The sequence below is a fragment of the Marmota flaviventris genome, chromosome 4, assembly GCF_047511675.1.
Source record: "Marmota flaviventris isolate mMarFla1 chromosome 4, mMarFla1.hap1, whole genome shotgun sequence".
NCBI lineage: Eukaryota > Metazoa > Chordata > Mammalia > Rodentia > Sciuridae > Marmota > Marmota flaviventris.
This window is the reverse complement of record NC_092501.1, coordinates 75,866,496-75,880,738: the sequence shown is the minus strand read 5'-3', so window position 1 is coordinate 75,880,738 and position 14,243 is coordinate 75,866,496. Positions and strand designations below refer to the sequence as shown.

The window sequence follows — 14,243 nt, the reverse complement described above, 5'->3', positions numbered from 1 at the left end:
ATGAAAACTAATGGGACAGAATAGAATACACAGAGACAAATCCACATATCTATAACCATATCTGATATTTGACAAAGTTACCAAAAATGTATGTTGGAGAAAAGGGACCCTTTTAAACAAATGGTGCTGTATAAACTGGATTGCTGTATGTATAAAAATGAAATTAGACTCCTCTTGCCCTGCACAAACCTCAAATTGAAATGGATCAGAGACTTAGAAATTACACCAGAAACCTTGTAATTGCTAGAAAAAAACATAGGATTAACACTCATCATATAGTTGAGGGCACCAAATTCCTTTACAAGGCCCCCTAAAGCACAAGAAATAAAACCAAGAATCAATAAGTCAGATGCCATTAAACTGAAACGCTTCTGCACAGCCAAGAAACGATTAAGAGCATGAAGAGAGAGCCACAGAATGGGAGAAAATCTTAGCCAACTACTTCTCCAATATGGGATTAATATCCAGAATATACAAAAACTTAACACCAAAAAGTAACCTAATATGATCAATAAATGGGCAAAAGAGCTAAACAAACTTCTCAAAAGAAGAAACACAAATGGCCAACAAATATATAAAAAATATTCAACATCTCTAGCAACAGGAAAATGAAAATCAAAACTACATTGATTTCATCTCACTCCAATCAAAATGGCAATGATCAAGAACATGAACAATATATGCTGGTGAGGTTGTGGGGGGAAAGTAACACTTGTACCTTGTTGGTGGGACTGCAAACTAGTACAAATACTCTGGAACGCAGGGTAGAAATTCCTCAGAAAACTAGAAATGAAACCACCATATGACCCAGCTATCCCACCCTTGGTATTTTCCCCAAAGATCTAAAACTGGCATACTATAGCAAAATAGCTTCCTCAATGTGGAGAGCAGAAAAATTCACAATTGCGAAATTATGGGATCAACCCAGATGTCTATCAATAGATTAATAGATTAAGAAACTGTAGACCCTACATCTAATAAAAAAAAAGTAGGCCCTAATCTCCATCATGTGGGATTAGGACCCAACTTCCTTAATAAGACTCTTGTGGCACAAGAATTAAAATAAAGAATCAATAAATGGGATGGACTCAAATCAAAAAGTTTCTTCTCAGCAAAAGAAACAATCTGTGAGGCGAATAGACAACCTACATTTTAGGAGCAAATCTTTACCCCAGATAAAGCACTAATCACTAGCGTATATAAAGAACTCAAAAAGCTAGAGGCAAAAAAAAAACAAATAACCCAATCAATAAATGGGCCAAGGACCTGAAGAGACACCTCTCAGAAGATGATGTACAATCAACAAACACATGAAAATGTTCATCATCTCTAGCAATTAGAGAAATGCAAATCAAAACCACTCTAAGATTTCATCTCATTCCATTCAGAATGGCAGCTATTATAAAAACAAACAACAATAAGTGTTGGTGAGGATGTGGGGGAAAAGGTATACTCATACATTGCTGGTGGGACTATAAATTGGTGCAGCCAATATGGAAAGCCAATATGGAAAGTATGGAGATTTCTTAGAAAATTGGGAATGGAATCACCATTTGACCCAGCTATCCCTCTCCTCGGTCTATTCCCAAAGGACTTAAAAACAGCATACTACAGGATTATAGCCACTTCAATGTTTATAGCAGCACAGTTCACAATAGCTAAATTGTGGAACCAAACTAGATGCCCTTCAATAGATGAATGGATAAAAAAAATGTGGCATTTATACACAATGGAATATTACTCAGCAATAAAAGAGAATAAAATCATGGAATTTGCAGGTTAATGGATGGAGTTAGAGAAGATAACGCTAAGTGAAGTTAGCCAATCCCAAAAAACCATATGCCGAAGTTTTCTTTGATATAAGGAAGCTGATTCATAGAGGGATAGGGAGGGGGAGCATGGGAGGAACAGATGAACTCTAGATAGGGCAGAGGGGTGGGAGGGTAAAGGAGGGGGGCACGAGGTAATTAATGATGGATGCAATGATCATTATTATCCAAAGTATATGTATGAGGACACGAATTGGTGTGAGTATACTATGTATACAACCAGAGATATGAAAATTTGAGCTCTATTTATGTACCAAGAATTGTAATGCATTCTGCTGTTTTAAATAATTATACATAAATAAATAAATAAATAAAAGAAACTGTCACACACACACACACACACACACACACACAAACAATGGAGTTCGAGTCAGCCATAAAAAAGAATTATGGCATTTGCCAGCAAATGGATAGAAATGGAGACTATGATGCTAAGTGAAATTAGTTGAACTCAGAAACTCAAAGGTTGCATTTTTTTCAAATGTTGACGCTAGAGTAAAATAAAGGAAAGTGGGAGGAAGAATAAGATAACATAAAAAGCCCATCAAATACAAATTAATAGATGATCAAGGCCCCCCACCCCCCGTGCCTGCCAGGTAGGCGGAACTGTGACCACCGACAGAAAAGGCCCAGTGGCCCGTGGCGGGACAGAGCTTCCAATCACTCCTGCAAGGTAGGCGGGCCTGCGACCCACCGGCAGAAGAGGAGCAGCGGCCTGCTGAGAGGCAGAGCCGCCCCCCACCACCCGCGCCTGCCAGGTAGGCGGAACTGTGACCACCAACAGAAAAGGCCCAGTGGCCCACGGAGGGGAAGAGCTTCCAATCACTCCTGCAAGGTAGGCGGGCCTGCGACCCACCTGCAGAAGAGGAGCAGCGGCCTGCTGAGAGGCAGAGCCGCCCCCTCCCCCTGCGCCAGCAAGGTAGAGGGAACTGTGACCACCCACAGAGCAGGCCCAGCGGCCTGCTGAGGGGCAGAGCCGCCCCCCACCCCCTGCGCCTGCCAGGTAGGCAGAACTGTGACCACCGACAGAAAAGGCCCAGTGGCCCACGGAGGGGAAGAGCTTCCAATCACTCCTGCAAGGTAGGCGGGCCTGCGACCCACCGGCAGAAGAGGAGCAGCGGCCTGCTGAGAGGCAGAGCCGCCCCCTCCGCCCGCGCCGGCAAGGTAGACAGAACTGTGACCACCATCAGAACAGGCCAGACCTGCAACCGACAGACAGAACAGGCCCAGTGGCCTGAGGAAGGGTAGAGCCGCCCCACCCCCCGCGCCTGCAAGGTAGGAGGACCTGCGACCCACAGGCAGAACAGCCCCAGAGGCCTGCAGAGGGGCAGTGCCGCTGACTGCGCCTGCAAAGTAGGCAGAACTGCGGCCACCGACAGAACAAGCCTAGTGGCCCGCAGAGGGACAGAGCCGCCGCCCGCGCCCGCAAGGTAGGCGGACCTGCTACCGATCGGCAGAGCAGGCCCAGCGGCCTGCCGGCGTGGTAGGCACATTGCCCCAATTGGAGGAGGGGCAGAGCCGCCGCCCGCGCCTGCGAGGGAGACTTTGCAACTATACAAGACCAATATAAATATATAGGGGGAAAATTCAATAGCACAACAGTTTCACCAAGTAGAAAGGAACGCGAACAGTATGAAGAGACAAGGAAAGAAAGGACCACAAGCAATGCAGGTCAACTCAACGTTAGAAGAGGTAATAGCTGCAGCAGATGGAATGTCAGATAAAGAATTCAGGATATACATGCTTCAGATGATCTGGAGTCTCAAGGAAGACATCAGACAGCAAAATCAGACAATGAAAGATCACTTCAACAATGAATTACATAAACAAATCCAAGAAGCAAAAGATCAACTATACAGGGAGATAGAGGTTATAAAAAACAAACAAACAGAAATCCTAGAAATGCAGGAAGCAATAAACCAACTTAAAAACTCAATTGAGAATACTACCAGCAGAGTAGAACACTTAGAAGATAGAACATCAGACAATGAAGATAAAGTATTTCAACTTGAAAAGAACATAGACAGCTCAGCAAGACTGTTAAGAAACCATGAGCAGAACATCCAAGAAATATGGGATAACATCAAGAGACCAAATTTAAGAGTCATTGGGATACAGGAAGGGACAGAGTTTCAAACCAAAGGAATGAGCAATCTATTCAATGAAATAATACGAGAAAACTTCCCAGACTTGAAGAATGAGACAGAACCCCAAATCCTAGAAGCCTACAGGACGCCGAATGTGCAAAATCATAAGAGACCCACACCTAGACACATTATAATGAAGATGCCCAACATACAGAATAAGGAGAGAATTTTAAAAGCTACAAGAGAAAGGAAGCAGATCACATTTAGGGGTAAGCCAATCAGGATAACAGCTGATCTTTCAACACAGACTCTGAAAGCTAGAAGATCCTGGAATAACATATTTCAAACACTGAAAGAAAATGGGTTCCAACCAAGAATTGTGTTTCCAGCAAAATTAAGCTTCAGGATGGAAGATGAAATTAAAACCTTCCACGATAAACAAAAGTTAAAAGAATTTGCAGCTAGAAAACCATCTCTTCAAAACATCCTTGGCAAAACATTACAGGAAGAGGAAATGGAAAATAACAATGAAAACCAACAGTGGGAGGTAGGACAGTAAAGGGGGGAAAAATAATCAAAAAGGAAAACAAACCATGTTTAGTAACAGAAATAAACAAATATGGCTGGAAGAACAACCCATATCTCAATAATAACCCTAAATGTTAATGGCTTAAACTCACCAATCAAGAGACACAGGCTAGTAGAATGGATCACAAAACAAGACCCAACAATATGCTGCCTACAGGAGACGCATTTGATAGGAAAAGACATACATAGGCTGAAGGTGAAAGGTTGGGAAAAATCATATCACTCATATGGACTTCGGAAACAAGCAGGAGTGTCCATACTCATATCAAATAAAATAGATTTCAAGCCAAAGTTAATCAAAAGGGATAAAGAGGGACACTACATACTGCTTAAGGGAACCATACACCAACAAGACATAACAATCATAAATATATATGCCCCAAACAATGGTGCAGCTATGTTCATCAAACAAACTCTTCTCAAGTTCAAGAGTCTAATAGACCACCATACAATAATCATGGGAGACTTCAACACACCTCTCTCGCCACTGGACAGATCTTCCAAACAAAAGTTGAATAAGGAAACTAGAGAACTCAATAACACAATTAATAACCTAGACTTAATTGACATATATAGAATATACCACCCAACATCAAGCAGTTACACTTTTTTCTCAGCAGCACATGGATCCTTCTCAAAAATAGATCATATATTATGTCACAGGGAAACTCTTAGACAATATAAAGGAGTAGAGATAATACCATGCATCCTATCTGATCATAATGGAATGGAACTGAAAATCAACGATAAAAGAAGGAAGGAAAAAGAATACATCACTTGGAGAATGAACAATAGGTTACTGAATGATCAATGGGTTATAGAAGACATCAAGGAGGAAATTAAAAAATTCTTAGAGATTAATGAAAACACAGACACAACATATCGGAATCTATGGGACACATTGAAAGCAGTTCTAAGAGGAAAATTCATTGCTTGGAGTTCATTCCTTAAAAAAAGAAAAAACCAACAAACAAATGATCTCATACTTCATCTCAAAATCCTAGAAAAAGAAGAGCAAAACAACAGCAAAAGAAGTAGAAGGCAAGAAATAATTAAAATCAGAGCTGAAATTAATGAAATTGAAACAAAAGAAACAATTGAAAAAATTGACAAAACTAAAAGTTGGTTCTTTGAAAAAATAAACAAAATCGACAGACCCTTAGCCATGCTAGCAAAGAGAAGAAGAGAGAGAACTCAAATTACTAGCATACGGGATGAAAAAGGCAATATCACAACAGATGCTTCAGAAATACAGAAGATAATCAAAAATTATTTTGAATCCTTATACTCCAATAAATTAGAAGATAGTGAAGGCATCGATAAATTTCTTAAGTCATATGATCTGCCCAGATTGAGTCAGGAGGATATAGACAACCTAAACAGACCAATATCAATTGAGGAAATAGAAGAAACCATCAAAAGACTACCAACTAAGAAAAGCCCAGGACCGGATGGGTATACAGCAGAGTTTTACAAAACCTTTAAAGAGGAACTAATACCAATACTTTTCAAGCTACTTCAGGAAATAGAAAAAGAGGGAGAACTTCCAAATTCATTCTACGAGGCCAACATCACCCTGATACCTAAACCAGACAAAGACACTTCAAAGAAAGAAAACTACAGACCAATATCTCTAATGAACCTAGATGCAAAAATCCTCAATAAAATTCTGGCGAATCGGATACAAAAACATATCAAAAAAAATTGTGCACCATGATCAAGTAGGATTCATCCCTGGGATGCAAGGCTGGTTCAATATACAGAAATCAATAAATGTTATTCACCACATCAATAGACTTAAAAATAAGAACCATATGATCATCTCGATAGATGGGGAAAAAGCATTCGACAAAGTACAGCATCCCTTTATGTTCAAAACTCTAGAAAAACTAGGGATAACAGGAACATACCTCAATATTGTAAAAGCAATCTATGCTAAGCCTCAGGCTAGCATCATTCTGAATGGAGAAAAATTGAAGGAATTCCCTCGAAAATCTGGAACAAGACAGGGATGCCCTCTCTCACCACTTCTGTTCAACATAGTTCTCGAAACGCTGGCCAGAGCAATTAGACAGACGAAAGAAATTAAAGGCATAAAAATAGGAAAAGAAGAACTTAAATTATCACTATTTGCAGATGACATGATTCTATACCTAGCAGACCCAAAAGGGTCTACAAAGAAACTATTAGAGCTAATAAATGAATTCAGCAAAGTGGCAGGATATAAAATCAACACCCATAAATCAAAGGCATTCCTGTATATCAGTGACAAATCCTCTGAAATGGAAATGAGGACAACCACTCCATTCACAATATCTTCAAAAAAAATAAAATACTTGGGAATCAACCTAACAAAAGAGGTGAAAGACTTATACAATGAAAACTACAGAACCCTAAAGAGAGAAATAGAAGAAGATCTTAGAAGATGGAAAAATATACCCTGTTCATGGATAGGCAGAACTAACATCATCAAAATGGCGATATTACCAAAAGTTCTCTATAGGTTTAATGCAATGCCAATCAAAATCGCAACGGCATTTCTTGTAGAAATAGAGAAAGCAATCATGAAATTCATATTGAAAAATAAACGACCCAGAATAGCAAAAACAATGCTAAGCAGGAAGTGTGAATCAGGCGGTATAGCGATACCAGACTTCAAACTATACTACAGAGCAATAGTAACAAAAACAGCATGCTACTGGTACCAAAACAGGCAGGTGGACCAATGGTACAGAATAGAGGACACAGAAACCAATCCACAAAACTACAACTACCTTATATTTGATAAAGGGGCTAAAAGCATGCAATGGAGGAAGGATAGCATCTTCAACAAATGGTGCTGGGAAAACTGGAAATCCATATGCAACAAAATGAAACTGAATCCCTTTCTCTCGCCATGCACAAAAGTTAATTCAAAATGGATTAAGGAGCTTGATATCAAATCAGAGACACGCCGTCTGATAGAAGAAAAAGTTGGCTACGATCTACATACTGTGGGGTCGGGCTCCAAATTCCTCAATAGGACACCCATAGCACAAAAGTTAATAACTAGAATCAACAAATGGGACTTACTCAAACTAAAAAGTTTTTTCTCAGCAAAAGAAACAATAAGAGAGGTAAATAGAGAGCCTACATCCTGGGAACAAATCTTTACTCCTCACACTTCAGATAGAGCCCTAATATCCAGAGTATACAAAGAACTCAAAAAATTAGACAATAAGAGAACAAACAACCCAATCAACAAATGGGCCAAGGACCTGAACAGACACTTCTCAGAGGAGGACATACAATCAATCAACAAGTACATGAAAAAATGCTCACCATCTCTAGCAGTCAGAGAAATGCAAATCAAAACCACCCTAAGATACCATCTCACTCCAGTTAGATTGGCAGCCATTATGAAGTCAAACAACAACAAGTGCTGGCGAGGATGTGGGGAAAAGGGTACACTTGTACATTGCTGGTGGGACTGCAAATTGGTGCAGCCAATTCGGAAAGCAGTATGGAGATTTCTTGGAAAGCTGGGAATGGAGCCACCATTTGACCCAGCTATTCCCCTTCTCGGTCTATTCCCTAAAGACCTAAAAAGAGCATGCTACAGGGACACTGCTACATCGATGTTCATAGCAGCACAATTCACAATAGCAAGACTGTGGAACCAACCTAGATGCCCTTCAATAGATGAATGGATAAAAAAAAATGTGGCATTTATACACAATGGAGTATTACTCTGCATTAAAAAATGACAAAATCATAGAATTTACAGGGAAATGGATGGCATTAGAGCAGATTATGCTAAGTGAAGCTAGCCAATCCCTAAAAAACAAATGCCAAATGTCTTCTTTGATATAAGGAGAGTAACTAAGAACAGAGTAGGGTCGAAGAGCATAAGAAGAAGATTAACATTAAACAGGGATGAGAGGTGGGAGGGAAAGGGAGAGAGAAGGGAAATTGCATGGAAATGGAAGGAGACCCTCAGAGTTATACAAAAGTACATACAAGAGGAAGTGAGGGGAAAGGGAAAAATAATACAAGGGGGACAAATGAATGTCAGTAGAGGGGGCAGAGAGAGAAGAGGGGAGGGGAGGGGGGATAGTAGAGGATAGGAAAGGCAGCAGAACACAACAGACACGAGTATGGCAATATGTAAATCAATGGATATGTAACTGATGTGATTCTGCAATCTGTATATGGGGTAAAAATGGGAGCTCATAACCCACTTGAATCAAAGTGTGAAATATGATATATCAAGAACTATGTAATGTTTTGAACAGCCAACAATAAAAAATTTAAAAAAAAAAAGAAAGAAAGTAGGTATAATGGCTGAATTATCACCTTATATGCTTCCCTGGCACATAATTTTTAAAAAACTATTTTAAAAATTTTTTTTAGTTGGAGGTGGAAACAATGCCTTTATTTTATTTTTATGTGGTGCTAAGGATCAGACCCAGTGCCTCACGTGTGCTAAGCAAGCACTCTACCACTGAGTCACAACCCCAGCCCCACATAATTTTTTCTTAAGTTTTTATGTAAAAATAATTATAGATTCACATAAAAAAATAGATGATCAAAAGGAAGTCTAGTAGAATAGAGGAAGAAGAATGGGATAGGAGAGGAAATAGGAGAGAAAATGGGTTATCATGAATTTAAATAGATTTCCATGCATGTAAGAATTTGATGGGATTAATCCAACTACTATGTATAACTATAAAGCTCTAAATTTTTAAAAAGTGAGTTGACAGATTTGGGGAGAAAATTTTATTTCTTAATGCCTCTGATGGAGCTCTTTTGTCTTCCAGCTGATTTAGTCATTCATGGTTAAACTGGTCAATGAAATATGCTCCCTGTTTGAGAACTGTTTTAACTAGAAACATTACAAAAGAGCACTCAATTTTAAGAGAAAGTAAGTAAAATATTGTCTGTACAATCCTCCAAGTGAGGAAAGAATGACATCTGAATCTTATACAGAGCCAAAACATCATACATGTAAACAACTTGAAAGCACAGCCTGGAAAAACTACTGAAGGATGAACTCGCATCAATCAGGTTTTGTATAACACAATTTCTATTTACCAGCTACTGAGACAAAATCAAGTTTGTCACTACATTGTGCTCATAAGCTATTTAATTAACTCATCCTTATTCCTAATCTTATAATTTTGAATCAGTGGCCTAGAATAATGGCACTTTCTCTCTACAAGTTCTTCTCCTCTAGGGTCCTCTGGTGTTAATATACTAATAGCACTCTGCAACTTCAAGAAAACCATGTGGAATGTATATTCCTAAAACTCCTATGATCATAGAACACTTCTCTTACTGACTATCTCATGGACCTGGGTCTGTAAAATGAGCCTTAGTATTAGCTGTTGAGCATCAGGTGCTCATGTCATAAACCACTATGCTAGGAATGAGATTCCATAACAGTGACATTATATGACAAGGAAGTAGCTATCATTTCTCCATTCATCTAATATTTACAGAGGACCCCTATTTTAGCCATCATGCTAGTTAACAGAGAATCAAAGCAGAATAAAGCACAGGTGAACTATTGAAGAGCTCATGGGAGAGTCAAATCAATAATTATGCAATGTCATGTTTGCTGCAGTAGGTGTACAAATGAATCCTGGTAAGACTTTAGGGGTAAGTGAAAAAATGAGTGATGCATCCCAAATTTGTACATATTTCATAACTGTATTCACATTTGAACGCAGGGGGCTTATGATTGGAATGTGACATGTTACTACCTGCCCTGCTTAGAAGACACATGTGTCATTGGGTAAGTAAAGTAGTGCCAAGAGATATATCCCTGCATGAACGCCCATGGAGCTGGGTGCAGTGATGCATTCCTGTAATCCCAGTTACTCAGCACTGGGGATGTAGCTCAGTGGTAAAGTGCCCCTGGGTTCAATCCCCAATAAAAAAAAAAGTGAGAACAATAAAAGCACTGTCCTTTGTGACTTTCCAGGAGTAGGAAGTCACAGTATAGCTGTTTACAATGGGTTATAACCTGATCAACCCAGTGTAAGTTAAAAATATCATTGAGTTGAAGATGCATTGGATATACGTAATCTACTGAACATCCTAGCTTAGCGGTATAGTACACTGTAGATGGCTCTTTACCTCTTGATCCTGGGGCTGACTGAGAATTGTGGCCTGATGCTGCTGCAAAGCATCTTAAGAAAAGATCATACAGAATTTTTCTAGTCTCTAGAAATGATCCAGATTAAAAATTCATGATTTATACTGAATATGTATTGCTTTTGCATTATCATGAAAAAAAATCCCTTACTAAATCATCGTAAGCTCGAGACACAACCTTCTCATGCAGGAGCTTCCCAACCCCCACAATTGTTAGGATCTCCAAACCCATGTCCCAATGTTACCCAGCCATTCTGAAGTTCCCTCTTGTCTTCTCAAGGCAGCTTCTCTCTTGACAGATGGGTCTCTGGAGTTTTCACACTCTGGTTCCTAGGTAGGACACCCCTGGCTGTAGGTGCAGCTCCTGTCCTGGCCTCAACGCAACAAAACCTGTGCTCTTCTTCATTACAGTAATGAGTGGGAGTTTCTTTTCTTCTCGCTAAAAACTATGAAGAAGGCTGGGGGATAGTTCAATGGTAGAGTACTTGCCTAGCATGTGCAAGGAATGGGTTCCATCCCCAGGACCTCTAAAACAAAACAAAAAACATAAAGAACCCCAGCAGTCTCATATCCTTAGACTATCTGTTCATATTTTACTTGTTTTACACCTTAGTATCCTATCTACTCTTCCTTAACATATTTTTCTTGGAAGTATAGATCCAGGAAAAAAAAAAAAAAAAACATGAGCAACGCTGCTTAACACTGGGCCTGCCTTTAAAGTCTTTATTCATGGCCCTTAGCTCTGTCAGGAGCGTTGGTATTCTCTTCACCACTTGGAGCAGTCTCCCCAACAGAACTTGACCTGAGATGCTGGTGGCCACTGTGCTCAAATGTCAGGCCTAGTAGGGTGCTACTTGGTTCTGGAGATGGCAGTGCCAGGAGGCTTAGGCATTGTCTTCTCAGAGAGACCCCTGGAAGTCTCATCAAAACAAGCTGCTCCTACAATTCACACTCTACAGCCTGGGTAGGCCCCAACATGGCTCCATTCTCAGTGGCAGTTAGTTTGGAGAGTCACTAAGGGAACCCACACCAATTTGCTTTGTAAGGCCAGTAGTGCTTTAGACTCTGAGAATGCCATATCTCTCAGAATGTCGTGGCCCTTTGTTGCCAATTGCTTTAATGTTGTGCTTCAGATAGGCAGAATTCCTGGTAAATAAATACTTCAACACTAGTACAGCACATTTTTTATTAGTGCATTATAGTTATACATAAGAATGGGTTCATTGTGACATGTTCAAAGATGCATGGAATATAATTTGCCCCATTTCAATATCCAGTTCCTTTCAAAAAATTAAGAATGGCTAACACATGTGATTAGAATTTTTTCTGCATTGTTGAGTTTTCCAGAGGGAGCAATTTTGGCAACAATATTCTCTGAGCTCTTCAATTTGCACCCTTTGTACAACAAGGTCAGTTTTGCTAGATAAAAAATTCTTGGCTCACAAAATTTTTCTTTGTAAATATATATATTATTCTATTTTTTTGTCTTAAAGTATTTAACATCAAAAAATCTGTTAATAATTTATTTTCCTCGTATTCTTTTTGAAGAAATGCCTGAAGTACTTTTTTCTTCAAACTTCAATAACTCTACTAGAGAATAAGTATTAGCCATACTAATTTAACTCTTAGGGACATACTATATCAATATGCAATTTTAAATTACTTCAGGAATATTCTTTGAATTATTAAAAATTGTTCTAGAATCACTATTTGTTCTGAACACTTGCTTTGATTTTCTTTAAAAATTCTATTATATACTTTGCCTATTTTTGATGCTTATACCCTAAACTCCTATAAGTTCCTCCTCCTAAGGTGTTTCATCAGTTATTGAATTTGTTTTCCCTCTGTAATTTTCATTTCAAAATTTTTTGTTTTTAATTCTTTCTCATCATCCCATTTTGAATTTTTCTAATTTTGATTGCTGTTCTTTCATGTCTTACAATTGACTTTCCTAATGTATTTAAATGTACTTTGAAATAATAGGTTATAGTTTATCTATTTTTTGAGTGTCATCTTTTTGGTGTAACTTCAATGTGCACAGAGATGCTATAAAGTTCCCTAAATTTTAATTTTTTCTTGTGGTAACTTGTATGGGATTTGAGTATACTTTTCTATTGCTCATTTTTTGTAAACTTGAGGCCGGTTTCAGCAACTTAGCAAGATCCTGGCTTAAAATAAAAAAATAAAAAGAACTGGGGGTGTTGCTCAGTGGTTAAGCACACCTGGGTGCAATCCCTAACCATATATATGTATATGTATAATCTACTGGACTTTTAATGCATTTATTGTTCATGAAGAATGTAAGCATCAATTGGTCAATTCTTGTTATGTTTAATTTTACGTCTTTTATATATTTTGTACAATATATGTATTTTATATATCCCTGTTGCTCAAACATAGTTTCCTATTGAAGATATAGAGCAGGGTTTGGCAAATTTTCTCTTTAGTGAGTCAGGTGGTTAAGTATTTTAGGTTTTCTGGGATATATTATCCCTGACAATGCAATGAACTCAGCCACTGCTGTAACAGAACACAAAAACAGCCAGAAACAAATGTCAGCAAATGGGCATTAAACTTTACCAAAAAGGGTGTTTTTCAAGATGGCAGAATAGAGGAAGTTGCTTTCCTGGCTGCTCTGTGGCATGAAACCAAGAAAGCAGATAAGTAGCTTCTCAGCAAGATGGGTGAAAAAAAAACAAAAAAGGGACTTTATTGGGAATTAGTACCAGACATTCAAAGCAGATCCGGGACACAGGAGATTGGATATAATAAAATAAGGAAGAAATCCCTAGTGCCACCATGGTGGCAGGCAGAGTAGTCCCCCATGCAAAATGGAGGGATAAGGGAATTAATGGAACCCATATTTTTGGGAGGCCTGAGGCATGTCTGGGTACTGAGAGATCAGAGATCAAAGACATGGCTCCACTAAACTGAAAGGTGTTTTGCACAGTATCCTTGTGTGGGATACTCTCCCCCTGGAGAGTACAAGGGAAGGAACCATTCTGCAGCCTCTGCATGGGGTCCAGCTGCTGGGGGGAGCTGATTCCTGGCAAACCAAAACTTAGCCAGAAATACAGCCCTGGCAAACCCACACCAAACATAGAGTGTGCCTAAGTGACCAGGAGAAAATCAAACACAGAGAGCGGTTTACACAGGGGAATACAGATCTTGGAAACCCACTTGGTTTTCTCCCTCCCCCTCCAATCCAGCCACTTGCATGACCAACTGGAAGAGACAGGCCCTGTTGGGAATTTGAAAGGGCAGGGGCAGGATTGATTAAGTTCAGAGACTGAACCCAAGAACCACAAAGACCACAAAACATAGGGTCTGCAGGTGTCAGAGGGAACTAAGAATTAGCTCTTCCACTGCACAAGTGGAACCAAGGTGAGATCCTTAGGGTGGAGTCTCCTAAATGTGGACCAGCAACTGCTAAGCCCTGGAGGTGCGCTGATTTAAAATCTTCAGACCAACAGCTATTCAATGAGGAACCTAGAGCATACCGAAGCCTAAATCCTGCCTCCAGGAGCTCCATCTACAGGATTTCCACTCACAGAACATACCAGTGACCCCACCCTGAGGTTGGGGCTGATATCACACTCCA

General features: G+C 39.4%; 1 pseudogene; it reads left to right on the top strand.

Moving 5' to 3' along the window:
• Nucleotides 1-14,243, top strand: part of LOC114102443 (ribonucleoside-diphosphate reductase subunit M2-like) — a 57,639-nt pseudogene that overhangs the window by 41,644 nt on the left and 1,752 nt on the right.